The sequence below is a fragment of the Chroicocephalus ridibundus genome, chromosome 1 (assembly GCF_963924245.1).
Source record: "Chroicocephalus ridibundus chromosome 1, bChrRid1.1, whole genome shotgun sequence".
Classification (NCBI taxonomy): Eukaryota; Metazoa; Chordata; class Aves; order Charadriiformes; family Laridae; genus Chroicocephalus; species Chroicocephalus ridibundus.
This window is the reverse complement of record NC_086284.1, coordinates 177,666,806-177,689,813: the sequence shown is the minus strand read 5'-3', so window position 1 is coordinate 177,689,813 and position 23,008 is coordinate 177,666,806. Positions and strand designations below refer to the sequence as shown.

General features: G+C 40.2%; 1 long non-coding RNA gene across 2 annotated transcripts in view; it reads left to right on the top strand.

Moving 5' to 3' along the window:
- LOC134510746 (uncharacterized) overlaps positions 1 to 19,655 on the top strand; it is a 43,708-nt gene extending 24,053 nt beyond the window's left edge. The window contains exons 2-7 of one of the 2 annotated variants that reach the window (XR_010069714.1): positions 3,916 to 3,982; positions 4,083 to 4,153; positions 5,854 to 6,034; positions 10,260 to 10,439; positions 11,450 to 11,767; positions 18,323 to 19,655. This is a non-coding gene — a long non-coding RNA (uncharacterized LOC134510746). The remainder of the gene's footprint in view (positions 1 to 3,915; positions 3,983 to 4,082; positions 4,154 to 5,853; positions 6,035 to 10,259; positions 10,440 to 11,449; positions 11,768 to 18,322) is intronic. The other variant, XR_010069715.1, reaches the window with a different exon arrangement.
- Positions 19,656 to 23,008: the final 3,353 nt, after the last annotated feature.

Below are 23,008 nucleotides of genomic sequence, written 5' to 3'. Positions count from 1 at the left end.
ATTAAACTGGAACTCGCAGCCTTTGGTATATCAGTCAGCCCAGGGAATACATGCATTTCGTTATAATTTTTTTAAAAAACAGTATCAAAATTTGACTTTATTTCCAAAGAAATAGTCAAGTGGAATGATGCATGCTGTCTATGCTGTGTTTTAGGTGGTTTATCATGCAATTTTGTGTCTCTACATGAGGTTGCTTAGAAGTTAAAGCAAATTAGCAAAAAGATAATAAAAAATTCCAGTTTCTTAAAAGCTTGTCACTTTCATTGTACATCAACTGGATCTTTAAATAAAGTGAAGTGATGGATGCAGGAGGAATTATGTTAACTTTGCCCCTTGTCTCTGAGCTATCCCCGAAGATAAAGTTCTGCTTTACTTACTGTGTTGATTTCAAAGGAATACAGCCATGTGTTCACAAAAGTGCGATCTAAACCTTTAGCTTTCATCTGTGAGACTTCAGTAGAGAGTAAGCAAGTATGTGCCACAAATTCTAAAAGAAAATAATTTGGCCACCGAGAATTCATGGTGTTTATACTGTAGAGTTTCATATGTGTCCTACAATTAGAAACCCAAAGGACCTAGACAAGAGTTTTCAAACCAGCAATTGTAAGTTCTCTTTTTTGCAGCCTGGCTGCAAGTCATGCTGTTGTCTCAGTAATTTACATCTATATTTTCAGAGTTCCTCCAGTAATCATATTTTTATTAATTTATTTGGACTTCATCCGAGGTAGGTGGGGTAACGTGTGCTAGGGAAGGCAGTAAAGTGTTTGGCATAGTGGAGATGCCAGTTATCTAGATGTTGTGATATTCAGTCTTCTGATTATGTATCAGTCTGCCATCAGCAGGTTATTATGAATCTGATCCCCTAAAATTTGTAAGGAATCAGTAATTCCTTAAAATCAAATTGTTTTGCAGACTCTCAGAATGTTTCCTATCTGCTCAATAGGCTATGCAAGAGAATTTCTGTCCAAAACAAATTTAAATAGTCCTTGAAAACATGTCACTGAAAAATTAAGTCTGTGTCAGGTAGTGGGTTTGGGTTTCGAGGTGGTGGGTTTTTTTCAAAAATGTAATATTTCATAAGAAATAAAGAAATTGCTTGCTGCTGCCATTGCTGAACTTGCTGATGGCTCTGTGTGGGTGTTCCTTATTGTGGTTATGCAAAAGAAATCACGAGTCATAGGCAAGTGCAAGGAGGCAGTTGCTGTAGGCGCTGCCACCGAACCGGGGAATGGCAGAGTGCTGCAGGCGTGGGGGAAAGAGGCAGTTCTCTGACATTTTGGCTCCTCGCTCTTCCTGCAGTCCTTCGCTCGAAATGTCGTCTGAACGGTGAGGAGAATGGCTGCAAATTAGAAAGAGGAACTGGGACTGAACTAGGAGAAAATACAAAAATAAGATGGATTAGGTAAAATGAAGAAACAGAAACGGAGAAGCATGCTGATAACGATAAGAGAATTATAGCGATATTTGATTAGGGACCAGTTTGTAACAACCCCCAAAGCCAGTGTATGATTTGCCCACCTGTAGCAGCTGTGATGAAGGATAATGTTTTCCCACCTCCTTTTCATTCAAGTGTGACAAACAGGATCAGCAGCAAAGCCGTCTTTGGAACAAGTTTCTCATTCCACTAATCCATCAGCGTTATCTCCCGAGCTGCTTCCTCCTCCTGTGAGCCTGCAGCAGATGTAGTTATGTTGCAAAAAAAGCACAGGAATCACTTTGCAAGTCATTCCTATCAGTGCCATCAGCTCACTTAAGAAATGCATCCCTGACCACTTGCACTGCGTCTTAGGCAACGTCTCCCTCCGTCCTAACTCATGGTCAGTGAGGTATCAGCAATGACAGGCGTCAACACCAGACAGACAAAAATTGCCAAAACCCTAGGACAAATTAAAAAATGAGCAGCCAGCTGGATGCTATCAAAATAAAAGGCAGTAAGGCTAAAACACGAAATGGGAGCGCATGAATCTTGGTGTCATAGAAATGTGTGGGGAAAAAATCAGTGGTCACGAAAGCAATTATTACCATCCCTGCTGTTGAATGAATAGATGCAATAATAAATAAACAAATATTACAAATATAAACAAATATAAACAATACGGATAGTGCTACAACTTTGATCAGGAGTTTGACTGATGCAACTATGGCTATCCTATAGAAAGTGTGAAGATCCTGGGCATTATGAAAGGATGCGGCTGTGTCCGTCCTCTGTTTCGTGGTTAATACACAAAGGAACTGTTCTCTCCTTCAACCCAAGTTTACTGCAATATTTCTGATCTTGCTACAGAATAAAAGGGTTGCTTAGTTCCAGGCCTGGGTGATGGGGAACGAGAAAACTAACAGAAGCAATGACATTGATTCATTGCAGTACCTTAAAGAAATCCGTCACGTTCTGGATGCTGGTTTCTATCTCTGTTTGTTGTGAGGATTCATCAACAGTTATGTTTATCTCTCTGCAAATCATCTGATAGCATTGACGGGGAATGGCGATGCTACCTGTTATTACTAATAAATATGAAGGTGTCATTTTTTTGTCATTGTAAGAAATACAAGTTCCCTTGGATTAGAATTATATCCGATTTTGTTTTCAAACCCATCATGGGCTTTTTATTTATTGCAGAAGTCGCACCGGCAGACCTATATAGCAAAAGTTGAGTTGACAAATAGAGGGAAAAAAAACCCTTTTGGTGCAAAAATCATCTGAATACAGAGCTGTGGCAAGTAATCCCAAAACCAAGCTCTTCCCTCTGCGCTGCTCGTGGCTAGCTCCTGCTCTAGGCAGTAACTAATAGCTTGCAGTTTGGCCTTGACTTTCTGGGATAGTGGAGCAGTGCTTAAAGCACATCTGAAGTAGAAGGAAGAGGCATTAAGATGCTGACGCATATGCCTGAACCTCAGGTAACAAATGCCAGCCTGCGCCTGTGAAACACATTAAAGTCGCTTCAGGGCTGCTGTCGCTCATGCTGTCTGCCTGCTCCAAAAGTGCCATTAGGGCTGTTGGGGAGAAGATGAATGGAGTGACTCTTCAGCAGTTTCAGGTGACTTAGCGTTGGAGTGGAGGCATGGCATAGGAGTAACTGGGGCTCTTTTATGCCGTGCTGACAACTTGGTTGCTTATTTAGCCAGTAAAAGCTGGAAACAGAGGCTGCTCATCTGGCTGTCAGAGTTTGAATGCACTCACTGGGTTTTAATTTAACGAAAGGGCCAGCATCCACAAACTTTCACAATTTGAATATTGCTGAAAACCAAAGCACATTCTTTTTCCTCATCCTTCAATGAAATGACAGTGTAGCTGCCAAATTTAACTCTCTTTTGTGATGACATATGTGCCAGCAACATTCACTCTGTCACTATAATCTTCAGATTTGCTAATCGATGTCCCTGGGGGCGGTTGGATGAGGGACTGGTGATCAGGGGCTGAATTCTTTCCACAGCACTTTGTTCAGGGGGGCAGTCAAGGAGATGAACCTGTGTCCTGTGTGATATTCTCCAAGAACAATGTGTAGGTCAAAATACATTAGTCTTAGAGTTTTCTGACTGCACTTTCCTGTACGAAATTATTCTCCTTATTGCTGCCAAAAGCAGAGGTGGGCTATTAATGGGAGGGTGGTGCCGAGCCCAGGAGGCAGGGCACCCTGCACGCTTTGGGCAGCCTCACTTTCTGTTCTGCAATGGTTCCTTCAATCCTCCATGCCTGTGCGAAGCCAGGTTTTCTCTTTTCCTGCAAATGGAGTGTCTATACACCATTTTGAGATAAATATGTGCTAGAAAAAATTGAAGCACTTCAGTGCCCACATCCACCAGACTAATTTTTATGGCATGGCAATGTATGACAGAAAGAAAAGTTGGGGTTTTTGTTAAGAACTTAAGAAGTGAAAGGAAATAAGCTTACAACAAACCTTTTCTCTGAAACTGCAGGCTGCTCGGGAGACTGACAACACAGAAAGTGCTCTATACTGAATGACTGTAAATTCTGGGAAAACAGGTATGTGAAACTTGGTAAGGAATAAAGGCAAAACTAATGCAGCATTTCAGTCTGTTTTTTCAGTCCATTAATGTTCCCATTTATGTTCTCATTTATGTAGGTGGTGATCTCCTATAGTTTTCACAAGTTGACGCACAGCATATTGCTGTGCAGATGGAACAAATAACCATGGTAAGTAGCAACAAAAGTTACTAAAAGCCTTAAACATCACAGAGCAAAAAATATTTTCTCCATCTTTGCATATACCTGGGCACTATGTATATATACACATGCTGTTAGCAAAGATAATCATATGATAACCCACAGCCCTCTATGACAATCTTTATAGCCATGTGATTTCTGCATGCAAGTTCCGCCACACAGCTTGCGCTGGCTTGTTTTTACATCTCCTTAGGCTGTGTTTCCATCATTCCAAATGTGCAATAGCAGATAGAGTCCCAGTCCGCCAGGTTTTTCTTTTTCTTTTCTCTCTCTTCTGTGAATTAACATTCCAGGCAAGTGTCTTTGTCACAAGGAGAAAATGGAAGAAAAGGTAACCTGTCTGTGGGGAAGTCCAATTCTATGCTCTTGGTTAAAAAGAAAAAAAGAAGTTTTTTACTTTTCCGTACTATTTCTCAACCATATTTAAAAGCAGAGTGATAACCCATCCATGATAGATTGCAATGTGTCTCTGTTCCCAGATTTATAAGTAGGAATTTATAATGGAAAAATAGTTATAAAGTATAGTTATCATCTCAGACACATGGTCCTCATCAACAATGCATTAATTAGCAGTACTGGAGAATGTATCAGAAGAGATATCTTCATTTTTTCCCCAAATTTTACTCTTCATGTCCCTGCAGTCACTCAAGGACATCAGCAGCAAAGCAGACATTAACCCAGATTTTCATGGATGTGTGGTCCATAGTGGCCATTTGTCTGAAAAAATAATGAATTAAATATTACATAACCCACTAATTTCCAGGGAAGGGGGGTTGTTTCTCATTAAGAAAGGCTTAAAAATCTCATATTTCCTTCTTGAGAGTGTAATCCTACAAGTTACTAGTTGCTAGAAAGACTGGGGCGTGGAAGCCTAGCACGCCTGGCGAGCAGCTCTGTACAGGCCATATCCGAAGCATCCTTCCTCTCTGGGGAGCTGCTGTGCTGTCTGAATGGTCCCCTTCTGCTTCAGAGCCTGGGTTTTGACATAATAAATGGGGCTCATTTTTACAGCCACCATCTTTCAGTCTCCAGAGTTAACAGGAAGTCCTTCCAGGCATATTTGTAGGAAAGCAGGACATTCAGAGCCAGGCTTTGTTCCTTTGAAAATGAAATGAATTAGGCAATGTGCTCTAGATGTTTGTCCCAAAGGCTAGTATTATTGCTGTTTAACCAATGGCTGTCATTTACTGAAATACCAAACCACATATTTAATTTTAATGTTACTGTCACATCTGAATTGATAAGTTAGGTATGTAAATTTGATTTCAAATGAGAAATTAAATGGCTAATCAGCTGATCATTACATTCATAGTATGTCATTAGCATTTTAGGTCTTACATTATTATTTCTCTTTGACTACCGGGTAGTTTCACAGCATGTTATTTAACCCAATTGCTGTTTTTCTTGTTATATTTAATTAAAACTTGTGAAAAAAACATTTACAAGGGAAACAACCAAAATGACTGTTTTAAAATAGCCTGGTGTATCCTTTACAGAGGTAGAAAAACACTAGATAAACATCTCTGTGGATGTAAGTTATCACACAACTCTGCACACAATTCATTCTGTTCAAGTAGAACTTTCATTCCTGCCATTGTTTGCTAAATTTACATGAATGGGGTAAAGTGGGTCAAAGAAAGACAATAATGACTTGATTTTTACTTTTCCAGTGTTTATGCTTTGGATGGGTTTCCATTGTTTTGAGTGTTCATCATACTCCCATACTACTGGCTGGTCTATTGAAAAGATAAGAGGTTATTTCTGCAGCACATTACAGAAGATTTTTCTTATACACAGTTCTCTGGTTTGATCTTCAACTTTCAATCATCAGATGATTGCTCTCTGGAGGAGGTATTAACATGTTGTTGGTGTTCTTTTCCCTTTAAATTATTTTTTCTGTTGTGGATGAGTTTGGTAGAATGCTGAGAAAAACTCTTAAGGTTCTTATAAACCAATAACTTCTCTTTTTTCAAGATGGAGATCAGTGTAGAAGAAGTTTGGAGAGAATATACATTATCAGAACTGTCTTTTTGCTTAAAAACTCCAGCAGCTCTTGGCTTGGAGTTGGATTTGGCATTTAGTGAGGAGTAATTTCTTTATACATGAAAACCCCCACACACTTGATAAGTCAATGTAGACAGCTCACACGCCTTGAAATTCCAGCATATAAATGCCCTGAAAGTGTCATTTTCTCTGAATGTGGAGTGGAGCGGGATTTCTTCCTGCCATTGCAGCTCTGGGCTGCTGTAATTGTGCATGGTCTACATGCCCACACTGGGTGGGCTCTGTGTTTCTCCAATTCTCTTCCTATCTCTTGATCCAATCACTTGAAAGACTAAGGTAACCAGTTCGGATGCATGGGGAACAAGGCAGAGCAGAGAAAGAGACACCAGAACGGTGAGTGGCAAATGAAGTGATGAACTCAGACCGTGAGTCGGACTGGGGATCAAAATTAGGAGTTTGGCATGGAGCTCCTGTCAGAGACGCTTAAATGTCTTCAAGCAAGACCAGGAACCTCCGAGAGCAGTCAGGGTTCTTGGTCTCCCGAGCAGCTTGGAGAGCAATCTAGGAACTGGTGAAATTGGAAAAAATGAGAAAGGGGTCTGAAAAGCAGCTTCAGTGCCAGCAGGAGTGCAGCAACTGCTCAGGCAGCAAGAGCTGAAAGAGATAACAGGAACAGACACAGAGTTTAGAAGACAACTGGAAGCCTAGGGTGAAAGAAAAGGAAAATATAATTGAGCTACCAGAAAGGGAAAACGAGCCTAGTTAATAAAAAAGACTACTGGATGAGGGAAAAGAAGATGTGGTGGTGGGCAGCACTACAGAAGGGTAGAGGAGGATTGGCTATGCAGAAGGACCAGGAATGGGATGAGAAATTAGAGCACTTCTGGGACTAGTGAAGTGAGGAGATGTGTCTTAGGAGCAACCGGGAGAAGGGCAGAGGCAGGTTGAGGAGGATGGGCCCACTGAATCAAGCTTGGAGCTTGGAGGTGGGGAGCAAAACATCAAAGTCTGTTCCCATTAAAGCACACACTTCTATAGATCCTGGCACTGGAGTCAAGATTCCAGGGCCTCTTGTACTATTGCTTCCAGTGATGGCCAGGTGTACATGTGTCTGCAGCATATGCTACTTATACCAGTTTGCTCTATTTAGATTAGATAATAACAAGGATGTGGCAGTATGATCTCCTTTAGGTGTGATTGCACTCCATCAGACCACTTGGGAAGGGCCAAATTCATGCTAATTCATACTCTGACACCAGGTATTCATTAGGGTTAAATTAATGCACATATGTTACAACATAATACAGTATGTGAATACACTACAGTGGTGTTCCACACTGATACCTGGTTGATACACACTGCTTTTGCTGTCTGTGATAGACAGACCCAGTTCTTAGGCCAAAAATGTTCATATCTACATCAGAAGCCAAAGGTTTGGTCCAGTTCTGATCCAGGTGGGAGCTCTCACGTATGCAGTTAGAGAATTTGATTCCAAGAAAACAGGAGCAACAACACAAAGGCATACACACAAATGTACGTCTTACCATAAACCATTAAGAGTGTTATGCAATAGGTCAAAATGTGATGGGGCGGGCTAATGTCAACCTGAACATCAAGTTGAACTTCGCCTCTTTTCCACGCCTCTAGTGGGGGACCTCACCCTTAGTCCCCAGATACGTATGCCTGTGACAGTGATTTTCCTACTCTAGCTAAGTCTTGTAAGTCTTAACAGTGCTAAATAACTACCTATCTATCTTATAACTAAATTGTCAAGATTCACAAATTGCCATTCTTTTGCCTGTCTTTTTTGATTAGGTAACTTTTTCAGAGCCTACCTATTAGATTAAGCCTTGGACAACACAGGGTGCCACTGACAAAGGCACTGCCGCCAGTATTTTTCCAGAATTCCAGTCTCTAGAACATGCACTTAGGTGTGGCAAACTTGGCTTAAATTAGTTAACCAGTCACTGTACTGTAATGACTTTAATGAACTGATTCTTTGCCTGAAAAAGCTCAGTGGTTTCTGTTGAATTTACTCCATTCTGACTAAAATAGTTAAACCATTCACCTGAAGTAGGATCAGAACTCATCTCCCTTGGTTTCGTACCTATTACCCATAAATGTATGTCCATGGATGTCCATCTGCTAAGTTTGAAGCTTTTTCTCTTTCTCTAGTTCAGCAAATAAGTATTTATTTCATGCAATGTGAAATAGGTTCCACTGAGGGTTTGCGAATCTTGATCTTAGCTGTTGTACAGGGAGCAGGAGGCTGTAAAAGCCTGTAAATGGACTGGGGACAGTCTGTGGGGTCTGGGGTGTTGGTCTATCCAGCATTAAACCAGTGCTTTGCACTGATTCTCACTGCTTTCATCCCTTGGTTTCTAGCGCCTGACCTGGGACATGCTCTGATTTGCAGGAGTGGTACATGCACTTCACTGGAATTGATGCAGTAGCAGCTACACTCAGGGCAGATACAGTAGTGTGTAAATCTGAGTATTTTGAACATTTAGGCTCTGGGCGTTCAGACTGAGCACCCAAATGTTGGGAGGGCTCCAAGCCTGGGCTCTTTGGCTGTCAGATGGAACTAACACCACTCCTGGCAGTTCCCAAGGTTGCCCTGAGCAGAGTGTGTGTGAAACATCTAAACGGTTTTGTGAAGAGCACCAGAGAAAAGCCTTTAAGGAGATTAATCTTCCGAAGAGTTTGTTTTATGTGTAGTGCCCAAATCCAAAACCTGAAAAATGAGGAGAAAGCAAAACAGTTACGGTCAGCTCATTAAGTGAGCTCTGTCTATTCTGAATGAGGCAGGGTCAGGGAGGAGAAAAAAATAGTATGTAATTGTTTAACAGGAGAATATATCATCATGTAGATGTACATAAGGTTGAGTCCTCTAGAATTAATTTCCGCATTTCTAAACTTCAGGGTGTTATACTCCATGACCTTTTAATGTAGTTTTGTATGCAATTTTTATATATGACTTTTAAAATCTGACTGATGGCAAGCTTTTACAATTATTATCCCTTTATTTCTCACAATGACATATAGTAGATTGTAGAATAAATTCCTAAGGGAAATGTTGGTTGCTTCAGTGGTTGTGTCAGTTAAAACTGTAGTGTACAATATATTGTAAAAGACAATTCTACAGTGGTAAGCTAGAGGACTGTATGACTTCATAGGGTTTTTTCTGTTTGTGTTTTGTGTGGTTCTGGGAAAGGGAGTTAGCTTGTCTCAGTATTATCCTGCTGCTCTGCCTCAGGGAAAGACTGGACCTGAGCAGGATAAATTAATTTTCATTTGGATTGTGTCTCTCTCCCTTTCTCCTGGCATCACATTTGAAGTTCCTGTGTTGTGTGATCAAAAGGCACGTGATACAGAGAGTCAGTTGGCTGTGCTACCACCAGCGGGACTCTGTACAACGCAGACGGTACTAGGGATTATGGAGATACTATCTGACCAGTAAAGAGAAGAAAAGCATCCAATCTTTAATAAAATGGTTGTATCAGTGGGAGTGGAGAAACATTTGATCAGTGTAGACAAGGTAACACTTAGTAAAAAGCTTAAGGATTAACTTCTAAACTCTCGCTCATGTGGGAAAATGAAAAAGGAAAACATTTATCTTCTGAAATCAAATGCATTTTCTTCCCAGGGCACTGCAAATTGCCGTACAGCAAAATCTCCATTTGGCTAACATGCATTGCCTTACTCCAGAAATATTGCCCTAAAACAGGTTAGCCAGGGAGAATCAGGATTTCCAAAATTTGTCCCTGCCTATTCATTGCTATTGGAGCTAAGAAATGAAATTGAGAGCTCCTGATGTATGGTTTGGCTTTCTCCCTTCCCTTCCCTTCCCTTCCCTTCCCTTCCCTTCCCTTCCCTTCCCTTCCCTTCCCTTCCCTTCCCTTCCCTTCCCTTCCCTTCCCTTCCCTTCCCTTCCCTTCCCTTCCCTTCCCTTCCCTTCCCTTCCCTTCCCTTCCCTTCCCTTCCCTTCCCTTCCCTTCCCTTCCCTTCCCTTCCCTTCCCTTCCCTTCCCTTCTTCTCCTCTCTTTCTCTCTCTTTCATTCTTCCTCTTCAGGTACAACACTGCCCTTCAGTTGCAGTCTCCCTCTAGCAGCTCTCTGGACCCTTTTTTCTTCTGTAAACTCAGCACATTCAGGTTTCGGTCCAGCTGGCAGTACTACTGGCACATGAACTCTCAGTCCTCCTAATGGGCCTGGAGTTGCCTGAAGGAAGAAAGTGCTGCTGTCTGAACAGAGTAAGTAGCAAGGGATAATCTTGGCAAATATAATTGCTACTAGCATTGTGAAATTTGACATGATTTCTTCGATTACCTGTTCGAGAAATAATGTATTTCTGAATTGCAGTGATGTGTGTAATGCCTACTCTGGTTAAGTTTGCAAGACACTTATCATTCTGATGTTGTTCTCGGGTGCTTGTAGCTTTATTGAAGCATTCAAATTTCATTCTTCAACTTTGTCTGAAAGCTGCCCTACCCAATATTTTTTTCCCCAAAGGTAAAAATGGAACAAAACCAAATTACTTAAGTTTTAACAGCATATCACTTCCAACAACTGGATGGGTTTTCATTGTCACCTCAGTTAAACATTCCAGCTAAGTGATAAATTCCTCCTATGCCACAGAAAACTACTTATTTTTCCCTTTTTAATTCCATCAGGAAAGGTTCATTTTGCATAATAAAATAGGGATGTTGTTGAATGTCAGCGTAAACAGCTGACAGCATCTCTGTGAGTTGATAAAGTCGGTTTTCCAAACGGATGCTTACTCCAGAGCTGTCTAGAGTTTTACAGAGGGTGAGGAGAGTGGAAGTTCCCAACAAGAAAGTGAAATTTGGTAGCATATACTTAATTTGATGGGCATAGACTGTTTATTCTTGTCCTATTCCTTACTAAAGAGGAAGTATCCTACCTAAAGTTAGAACTAGGTGTCTACTACATAGCTAATGACAGCTAAAGACTTGCATGATGTCTCCTGCTGATGATCATCCAGAGGGATTTGATACTGTGGGGAAAACAGTGTTCTGGGACTTGGGCAGAAAAGCTGGAGCTAGAAATTTGATAGCTTATATTTAATTTAATGGGCATAGGCTGTTTATTCTTGTCCTTTGCCCTTTTAAAGAAGAAATATCCCAAAAAGAATTATCCTAAACAGAGTTAGGACTAGGTATCTACTACTTAGCTAATGATCGTGGCTCTAATTGCCCTTCTAACCATGTCTCCACCACTGTGTTCTGTCCACTTACAACAGTGTAAAAATTGTCTCCACAAAGATGGTTTTAAGAAGATGAAGCTAATGCTGTCCTAGAAGCTCTCTACAGTCTTACCCAAAAGCTGATCTATGGGATTTCCCGGTTCCTTCATCCCAAGGAAAGCTGTTGGCTATCCTTTACCTCCAAATTTCTCTCTGCCATGTGGACGAACACATACATCTGTTCTGTCTTTTCTTCTTCAGCTTCCTGAAGGCGGAAGGGAGGAGAGCAAGCAGTTTCTCTTGAATGGACCAGCAGAAAAAGTGTTTACAATGGGTGATAGCACTCCGTTCTGCAGGCCTAAAAAAAACCGACTGGTAATGTTTTTTTGTAAAATTGTATTTATCAGGGAATTCATCTGACTGTCATCTCTTTGAGAACCCATATTGAAATTGCCTATTGTGCGGCCTTGAACAGCTCACTTGTTTTTATTCTAGAAGAAAAATGTCTATAAACCTTCTACGTATTCACTTCAGTATTCCAGCTACAAATAAGAGACACATTTTCTAATAACAAAGAAACTTATGCAATTGTTCCACAACTGTATTCTATTTGGCAATCTGGTTCAGGCTTTGCTCTGTATCAAGTTATTTTGGGGGATACCTGATCTACCAAAACCAGAAACTGTCACTTGGTTCTTAAATGCTGTGCAGTTGTTTAACAAGCGCTGCCCTTGGGCAAGGGAACAAGAAGCTTCTCCCACACAACGTAACATGAAATGAAATTGAAAAATGATCTGCCATTTGTGTGAGTGGGACAAATTTATGAGAGCTTTGTCATGGTCAGCAGGGAAGATTAATGGAAGCTGGGACTTGAGTCAATCAGTGTTGAAACAAACTGAACCAATTAATTAAATGGAAACACTTAGCAGAGCCTGTATCAATAAATACGGATGAATATTGATGTGGATCTGTAAGATCTGGGGGGGACGGGGCGGGGGTGAAACAGTGCAGAGAATGGAAAATGCTTAAAAGGGAAGAGTTTCACTATGTTTCTGTTGCTGATCATCCATAAGGATTTGGCACTGAAGGAAAAGCTGCTCTAGGACTTGTACAGAAAAGCTGGAGTTATATTATTTTTCTGTGATGTATCTGCTCTGCATTTCTCTCATAGTTTTCAGCTGTACTCTTCAGATATCTTTTGCTCTTTTTGCTGTTTTGTTGTCAATGTTATTTACTCATGATATAGAATACCCGTGAATTTGTTATGTTTGATTACACGATAAGGCAAAGTCCATGATTTGGAATTAAAAATGTACAGCTCCAAAATGCTGTGGCATATTAATACATATGGAAATTGCATTTTCTCCAGATCAATTAATCAAATGGAATTGCATATAGCAAAACCATCCTTGTGACTGGGGAAGTTTCTCTGGAGTTTGAAGGGGGTGTGACTGGGACAGTAAGGAGTACAGTGGTGAAATACAAGTAGAGAGGATTAGCAAGTGGTACACAAAGATGTTAAAATTCTTACAACAACGAAAGGGGTGCTCAAAAACAAATTTTAGAGGCTGGTGTGGTGTAGGAAAGAGTATCTTCTTCAAATTACAGAGTTTGCAGAACTTGGGAAAAAATTAACTGATGATAAAAATCATGGGGTACTTTTTCGTCTTTTAAATGACTAAAAAGGGTAATACCTATTCAGGCAGAGAAATGAATCATTTGTGTCTTTCTCCCCCACTTCCTGGCCACAGCATTAGTAACTGAAACATATACAGACACAAAAAATTTTGAAAAAATATGAAGTTGTCTTAATAACTCGATTTCTGCATGGCAACCAGTTATCTTTGAGGTGCAGCCTTCTTTCATAAAGGAACACTGCTGGAAGGCCTACATACAAGGTTCCTAGTATAGAATCCAAATTGAATTAAAGTGCCCTTCCGAGCCGGGCTCTGTCCCCGAAAGATAGAAGAAACAACAGAGTAACATCATGCAGCTAAATTCATCTTGCTGTATCTCAGCTCCAGGAAGCTGGTGGATGGTACGACCTCAGAGGTTCATCTCCCTGCTAAGGGGAATTGTTCAGCTGAGTGAGAGCAGCCAGGAAAAAAAGCAAACAAACCAGCAGCAGCAACAACAACAACAACAACAATTGCTGCTTCTAATTCCAGACTGAACTAGAAAGGATCAAAATTAACTCTCTGGGCCCGATGCAGTTGCTAATAAAATCACGTATTCTATAACTAAAACAATTGGGAGCAGGTTCAAACTTCATTTCTCCTTTTTTATTTTTCAGGGGTCCCTTTTTATCACTTTATAATTCCGTGGACATCAAAAATGCTCTATATTTTTAAAAGTTAAGTAAGAAAATAAGCTTGCTTGCTGCCTTCCCCGCTTTCCCAGCAGGGCAATGGAGCTGCTGCATATAAATAGGAACACAGTTTTGACCAGCATTGTCAAAAATGAGGGAAAAATATCCATAGCTTAGCAAAGAAATAGGTTAAAAATTTAAATCTAGTGTGGTGGCTATAAGAAAACTGACTATGCCAAAAAGACTGGTACAAACACAGCCAAGCTGTCTGTCAAATTTTCATCCCTACTTCACCCTTAGGACTCTTGAATTGCCCTACTACAACCCAACACCACCACAAAAATGGGACATACTGATGCTTTTGGTTTTAGACACCCTATAGTTTTCAGGCTTGATAAATTTTATCAAAGCAACCGTTTTGGTAGGGTATATAAAATGCACATAATCCCGTTGTGAAAAGTCACAGTACAGAAAAGCGCTGGTATCAAGTTCTTTATACCATTCTTGCTGTGCTTCACATAGCTAACATGCCATTATATTGGCATGAACACTTGCATAACTGCATCTTCACTAGGGGAATTCTGACATTTCAAATTTTCTGGCATGTGTAAAACAGGCAAAATTTTCTTTAAAGGAATAAGAGAGTAAAAAAAAGTCTTCTCTTTTTACTGTCTTTCCTTTACCACAGTAGGGTTTTCTTGTTTTGTAACCTGTGTGAGTGAGCCTCCTGTGTGAATGGTCACCTTCAAATGAAAGAAAGGATAAAAAGAGCACCAATGTGACCTCTGAGACCAGGGGGTGATACGGCAGAAGTCCCTTCTCGGCCACCCCTCAGTCCTGGGCCTTCCCTGCCTGCTCATACTTACTGTCAGAGAACAGCCCATTTCAAATAAAAGGCTCTGATAATCTCTTGATTATATGCAATTCCCATTAATTGCATGCATGTGTAAGAATAGGAGGACTTTATAGGTAGTATTTTATGCTTTCTAACAGATAAGAATGGATGGTAGTCTCAACTGGGTTTTTTGTGAATTTACCCACCCCAAAGTTTCGACTGTCTAAACAGAGAATCCCTCAGAAAGTGAAAGTGAACTAGTGAGAGTACGATAACATTATAACAATGTTATAGTTTTCCACTACTAATTCCCGACTTTAGATTAACATTAACTGCATAAGTCTTTGTGCATTATTGTCTAGATGGTGAAGGGTGGCTTATACAAAGTGCAACTTGTAGGTGGTGTCAGTTTCTCTGCTCTATTGAATTGTTTCCTTTAAGAAAGAAGAAGATAAAATCCCATGTTATCCCCACCCGAGAGCATAGAACTAGTGAGGACTTTTGCTGTTAGACCTGAAAAGAACTTCTGCCCTGAGCGCTGCTGGGAACAATGGAGTTTTGGCTGTTCACCACAGTGTGTCTCCATCTGAGATGCCAGGCTGAGATTTTCACCAAGCCTATTGTTACAACTTCTGTCTTCCCTATGTCTCTAATAAAAGCAAAGCAAAACCAGTGGGAACCCACTTAACTCACAAACACATTAATAGTCAAGAATTTTTAATTTTAGAGCAGTGGTAAGTATGCCACTCCCCACACAAAACGTATTTTTAAACTTTTTGTGTTTGCTCACAAATGACTGGTCTGTCAAAGTAAGGTTCTTACTAGTTAAGCTTCATAATAGCTCAAGCAGTCGGTTTTATCTGATCAGGATGTGAGAGGAGTTTCTTCATAGAACTAAGAAAATAAGCCCAGTGTCCTGATCCCAAGTCCTGTGTCCTGCAGAGAAGAAGAGGCATTCCAGTAGCTTCCTACAGCAAGTGACACTAAATGATGCTTCCGTTGATTACCATATTAAATGGGATAGTGTTTTACTCTCCTATTCAGAAACACTTTGCTAGAGCATTCAGTATAATTAGTTAAAAACATACTACTTTATCTTTAGCAGAAGATAGCTGATTAATTTTCTAGGTTAGAAGACACAGGTGTGTGAGGATAAAAGCCTTGTTTGTTTGAATAAACAGAAATTGTCTCATAGCTTTGCAAATTATTTCCTTGAAAGCAATCTAGGTAAATGAAGGCAGAAATACCTGCTCAATATTTATTCACTGAGAAGCGGAGAGGTTTCTGTTATGTTTTGTTTTTGAAACAATGTTAAAAGCTGTTCTAGAGTAACTCTATTGAGCCTAATGAATTGTCACCGGAGATGAATTTGGTCCCGGTATCTCGGTTTTCACCTGCCAGGAAAAAAAATGTTTTGCAGCTGACTTTACATATTAATCACGCACAGGCAGGAAGACAAGTCCTGGAACAACTCTGTCTTCTTTATATGAACTTTCTAATTCAGTTTGCTTTCTAATGAGGTGAGAGGGGAGTCAAGATCGCTCCGTTATTGTAACGGCTTTGAGTCAGTTACAAAGATTTGATCGTGTTTACCCCTAAACTCAAGAATTTCTTTTTGGATTCATCATCGTTTGAGAAAAGGCATAATGTTAAAAGCAAACTTGGAGAATGGAAAAAGAAAAAAACAGAGGTCCTTAGGACATTTTATTAGCTGACTTGCATACAAAATGTTGCTTCGGAAGAAGCTGAGGTTACTTTCAAAGATCTTGAATTCTCTAACTTTTAGATAGGTGAGAAATGTGCTGCGTTCATACCTTGCCTAGATAGGCAGGATACCTCTGCCAGCACCGAGAGAGTGACCCCGCAGGGTCTGGGCAAAGGGCCCGGGAGCTCTGGAGCGGTGGCAGCTGTAAGGGGGCTCTGGAGACACGGCTGTGTCCTACTGCCATCTCCCCTTAGATCATACCTCCCTGCACCAAACCTCCTGCCGCACTCTGGCTGCCTGCACCCAGATTAGAGGGAAATGTGTCCTGTTTAAAAAGCAATCGTCTTCCATCTACATCTACCCACCGCCCAAGATTTTATCTGAAAAATATGTAACTTTCAGAGTCCCATGGCTTCCAAATTCGGTGTCGATAGCATGCAGTTCCTGGAGACCTGTAATTTAAAACTAGTTCTGCCAGGCAGCCTATCTTGGAAATTGGGTTAAAGAGACGTTTCTTAATTAGCAGAATGTCTCACATTACAGAAAACTTGTTTCTATCAAACGCATTGACTTGCAGATCTGGTTGAAATTTTTTGTTGTTTTGGGTTGTTCCAAAAACATCACATTATATAATGTAGATTTTAAGATATTGTGACTTCAAGAGTGACGTAGTTCACTGACTGATTTCTCTTAAAAAAGAAAGGTTGGTTTCTCTTCCCTCACCGCAATGGAGTAATTGGTGGGCTGGCATGAATGAGTCGTGAGTTGCATACATCAGAGCCACTTGAGTCAAGTTTAAGTCCTTCAAACCTCAGTTTGTAATTAAAAATGAGAGTATAGGCATGGTCCTTAAATCCTGATTAGAAGTCACTTAAAATAATTACAGAAGCAATGAATGCAATTTGAATTATTCTCACCCTGCTAGGCAGCAGCTAATCATAGCTGGTGAGCAGAAATCTCCATAAAATATTCTTGAAAGTGATAATGTAAAATTTCAGATTGTGTGTTTAAAAAAAATCATTTCTTAGATATAGAAAAGTGGTCCAGAGTATACAGAGCCAAATCTCAGCGGTATGTTAACAGCCATACAGTATATACCATTATGTATTATATCCTCTATTATACTATACAGAATTGCTAATACTACATTGTATTTACTATTTTATATATTGCTTTGATATATCAGCTATATTTTGGCATAACTGCTCTGACTTCATTATCATTCATGGAGTTCACTTGCAAAGCACCCATGTGATTTCATTATGTGAGTTTATTTGGACCCTCATCTCCTTAGATTTAAACCTGCATTTTTCCTCATGTATGTAATTATTTCCTCCTTTATTTCTCCTGTTTTGATTTCTGTTTTTCTGAGACTCTGATTGAGAATCACAGCTGTTTGGGAATGAGGTTAGAAATACCTGCTTCTGCTCACTGTGCAATTTGGTGATTGGTTTTTTAAAGACCCCTTGCATTCCCCCAAAATCTTCTGAACAGTAATACACACATTATGGAGTACAGTTGTCATCTCAAGGCAGCCTTCCATAAAGTATTGACCATTAGTGCATTATCTGTTCTACCGCATCATTCACATGATTCATCAAGAGCCGGGAAGGAACAGTTTGCTTTTTCTGGTTAGTACACAATTATCCTTAATGTATTTTCTGAGATTTAAATTCAATGCCGAGTATCACAAGGATTTCAGACAATGCAATGCCATTAAAAGCTTTTGTACCGCCAATGTCTTCATCAAGAGCTATAGTTTAAGCCATATGTATCTTACAGCTTCCTATTAAGATTTTTTTTGTTTACTCCCACCCTTACTTAGAATCCACTTTGCATTCGGAATAGATTTGCAGCTTTGTCCTGTTCTTGTCATTGTGTAGGTGGGCAGAGCAGTACTGCAACCACATTTTGCTTTCATAGTAAACCAGTTTTCGCTTCTTCTCCAAGTCTGTGAGCTATTCATGATTTGCAAAGAAAAAAAGAATTAAGTAACTCTCTCTCTTCCTGTCAACAGAAATGCGAGAAGCAACTTGTATTTATATTCCTACAGAATTATTATTATTTTTTTTCTATATTTAGGTGGGACAGGATGAGAGGAATGCTTCTTCTGGAAAGATCTAAAGAGTTACAGCCGTCTCTAGTGGAGGTTCATGCTCCTTTCCAGGAGGACTGTGTCCAGCCAATGTGTCCACATGCACCATCCTAACTGTTGCCTGTTGTGGCTTGTGCTGCCCCGTTTTGCTTCATTTTACAGCAGACCAGGAAGGCGTGGGCAGGATAGTGTGCATATGTTCGGAGTTCCTTAAATGTATGGACGGATTTCAAAATACGTGGATTTCGCTGACCCAAGAACCAAACCGACCCCAAGAAATCTGCAGTCTAAGGATGTCAGAGCACAGTCTTGCATCGTCCTCTTTGGGGTGTATACCAGTCCACAGAGGGCGACTGTGAAAGACTGTGGCCACAAGGCTGGTGCCACTCCTTACGTGAGAAGGAAGGCTTTCGGAACAGTTGACTTACCTCTGGAGAGCTGTATGTCAGTCCAGTGAAGGAACACAGAAGAAGAAAACGTTAATACTTTACTCTGGGCTTGTTTAAGGTTAGATAGGTTTATTAGCATTTTTATAACAAAATCAAAGTGAAAGTGACAGAAAAAATGCCCATTTCAAGACATTTCACCCAGAACTTCTAGCCATGCACATGTTTGTTAGTTTGCATTCACATCTCTGATTGATCTCAATAGATAAAAATGTACTGCAAATTTCCTTGACTGAATCAGGTAAGGTTACTTTTTAGGTGTACTAATTAGAAACGTGTGTTTAGTGGTAAACAACGCTGGCTTTATGTTTATGGATCTTTACATCACTTAAGTACTTTTCCTGTCCTTGAAAATATTTGTGCTCAAAAGTTCTTTGTAAAATGAGTCATAAAAGGCAGCAGTCAAACTGGAGAGGTATGCAGGTGCTAAAGCTCTTAACAATATTTCTTTTATCGTTTTTTTAAAAAAAAGAGGGATTTATTTTACAGTTAATCCCTAACTCTTTTTTTTTTTTTTTGAGATGACATTGAAAAAATAGTGATGTGGGAAGAAAACCTGCTTTAATCAATTTATGACTTTTGTTTTTAAACAAGGTAAATATTCTTCTAGTATTCTGTGAATGTGTCAGAATATTTTAACCATTTGTTCTGCTTGCTATCTTAGTTTGAAAATCTTGGGATAAAAAGTACTTTCCTTTACTGTGTGAGGCTGCCTACTTCTAAGAAATCCATGCTGAGGTCCCATAAGGGCTGTTTCATAACAAACTTATAATTACTTAGTCAATGAATTTCTGGTGCATGATATAATTGAAAGTATTTTCATTCTTGATTTGTTACAGAAACAAGCTTTGAACGATTTTGTTAAAGACTGATAATAAACACGTACAAAAATGTGCTATATTCAGATGAAATATTGAGATGGAATTGTGAGCTAGATTTTTTTCTTCCCTTAACTTGATGGGTATAGTAAGCACTAAGGGGATCCGTGATAGAGCACAGACCCTCAATTTAATAGGCATACGGCATAAGATCAGCTTTGGAAAACTGTCGTTCTCACGTTGCATCTTTGCCAAAACATTGACATTGAATTTTAGAAACACTAATTTAGAGTTTTAAATAGAGAATGACAGGAACATATCAGAGAAATGATGGGATTTTTGTTGATGGCATTGTTATATAAGATCTATTATAGTCAAGAATAATACATTCTCAGACAGCACTTTTCTTGCTGAGTCAGATTTTAAACTAAAACCCACAGTGCTGGCTGGACTACACAACTCCCAGTGGAGCAACAACAAGACCACGGAAAAAAAAATCCCTGCTCCAATCTGTGCCCAGCTGCTCCCTCTGACCTCTCATTTAGCGTCTCATATAGGATGCTCCTGGCTGAACCGACTCCCTAAATACTTCCTTCCAAGCCTTTCCATAAATATGTCATTTTCTGCCAAAGGCTTCAGTCCTCTTGCCTCCACCGTAGCATCCTAACACCAAGTCACACCTTTCCCACCCCACAAATTGGACATGACATTTATTGAGTGGCTTCAGTTGTTCCTGCCAGCCAGGAAGATACCATCAGAATGTGGCTGGCATGTTCTCCCCCAAAATGCACAAAATGCCTGCACAAACCCTCGCCTCCAGTATGGGAACATGGATGGTGGTACAGTGAGACACATGGTACAAGGAGACACCTAATCCCTTCTAACATCTACTGCCACCAAGGAATATACTCTTTCTAACAGAAACTGCTGCCACTTTATGAGGCACTTCTGGAGCTTTTTCCATGGCCACGGGAAGGTAGAGCTTCTCAGCTGAGCTGCTGAGGTGTGGCCCGACCTGCAGCTGGGGCCACCTCAGCAGCCACAAGTGGTCGTGTTTGCAGATCCTTCTTTTGGACCAGGTGCGAGACCAGCCTGCCCGTGCCAGGCCACAGCGGCACTCAATGCGTCACGGAAAGAAAGTTCCAGCCCAGGGGTTTCGGCCCCGCTGTCCCCTCTGGGCTGTCTGGCCTCCAGCCTGGTGCTGCTCACCAGGTCTCCCTCCGCCCCCTCATCCTTTTTCCACCCCACTGCCCACAAAGGACCTTGGACACGTGTTGGGATTTTTTTGCTTGAGATCCATGTAGGTACATTTCTAGGAGTCTTTCTCTCTCCCTTTTTGAGTCCTGAGGCCCTAATCCATGCCCATGTCTTTTCATTGCTGTTTTCTTTAAAAATATGCTCTCTGCTTGCTGGCAGAAATGTAAGATTTCCTCCATGGCAAGTGGGTAACATATTTAGTGTGTTGTGTGCTACCAGCAGAGATCACAAGATATGAACAGTAGTGCTTCACAATTAAAGATGTTTCAGCAGTGCAGCCCCCCATGATATTACATGCTCTACTAGAGGAAAACTACAAATGAAAAAAAAAAATTACTGAGAAGTTGAAAAATCTTATTCACTATGCACAAAGTTGGTATTTAAAATATGCTCAGATGTCTATGAAAATTAATGAAATGTCAGTTTGAGAGCAGGAAACATATTGTTAGATTATATTTTAATATGAGAGGGTGAAGATGAAGTACATTCCATGTAGTGAAATAAATAGAGAAGTCTGCAGCACTTACTTGCCAAGCACACTTGCAAATAATTGCATTTTGGTTGAAGGGGTACAGTATTTAGGCCAACCAAAAATTAATGCTGTGTTTAGCTGGATGCGTGGGAAAATGGATATTCTGCTTCACCTGGGAGATACATTTTTATTTCCACACAGGCCAAAATTATAAGGAATTACTGTCAGAGATTTCAGCATCTTCTGTTAGGTACAGCCTGATGACAAAGTGTACTAATGGAAATCAAACAGTATGACGAGAAAGTAGCTGTAATCCTCATGCCCATTAACAGCTCTAAAATCAGTGACATTAACTGTAATAGCGTTTGGCCAGGACAGAGTTTAAGCCATTGGTGGGCCGATGGGGGGAGGAGGACTTAAATCAAATTTTCTTTAGAAAATTGTATTTCATCCTGTGCCTTGTCATTCATGCCTACTACCCCACTAAAAAGAAATTTCAGCCTTTTGTTTTTGTTGTTTTTTGTTTTTTTTTTTTTCTATTGGCCAATTTCAACCACATTTGGCAGAAAATTAAAAGTCTCAGGGATAATTAACTTTGTCAAGTGTTACACAGCCCCAGTAAAGAAAAGGCTGGTGTTAGCTCACCAAGAAATGTAGAATTCGCACTGGAGAAATGTCTTATAAATGTCCTCCGTGAGCTTTGGTGTATCTTGTACCTTCTAACACACCAAAGATGATCAGTCACAGGACATTGACCTGTAGGAAGTCAGATCATTGGTTTCAGTGGTTGCTGAACTCGTTTTTTAGTTCATGGGGAATGTTACTCAAGACTTTAATCCTAAACTATCAGTAGAAATGCTGTATTTTCAGTATATCTTGTAAAATGGCTGACTGCTGATTTTATTTTTTACTTTAAATTAACATTATATTCATAAGTGCCCCTGGCTGAACAATAGACACAACAATTTCATCCCTTCCTAACAAAAGAAAGCAAGTTGCCACCTACTTCTTTTCTATGTGAAGCCGCAACTCTGTTTATGTGATCATAATTCCATCTCAAATACTGATACACAGAACTATTTCCATGAAATTCAGCATCAGGAGCGGCAGGGACAGAAATGAGGAAGAATGTGAGATGTTAAGCAAAATGGTTGCTAAGTAGGGTGGCTCTTTAACGGTCTCCAAAAGCTGGTAGATGAACTTTAAAGGTTGTGTATGCTTCAGCAGGCAGAAGCTCTGCTTCAGCAAACCTGAGACTAAGTGACGATAATGTTAAGTGCATATTGCCCACTTCTGTAAAAAGAGCAGTGGAAAAAAAAAACCTCAAAATCACGCTTGCCTAAGGACTTAGGGAAAAAGGTGACTTGTGGGTGGATGAGATTTAAGTATCATATAAATAAGCTAAATGTTCTGAGGCAACTTGAATCTCTTTAAGAAACAGAATTGACACAGAGGAATCGGCGATTACAGCAAAGCTCATAGACGCTCTTCTGGAATAAGTAACGAAAAAAAGATCATTTCCAACTTGGCAATTGAATGTTATATGCAGTCTTAAAGACAACAAAGGAACAGCAATGCTATATGCCATTGATAAGGTATTGTGCCCTTGTGATATATGTTTATTTTCAGGGAATTTCTGTCTGAGTGCTCAGTTACTTTGGCGTCAATTTCTTGAGTGTA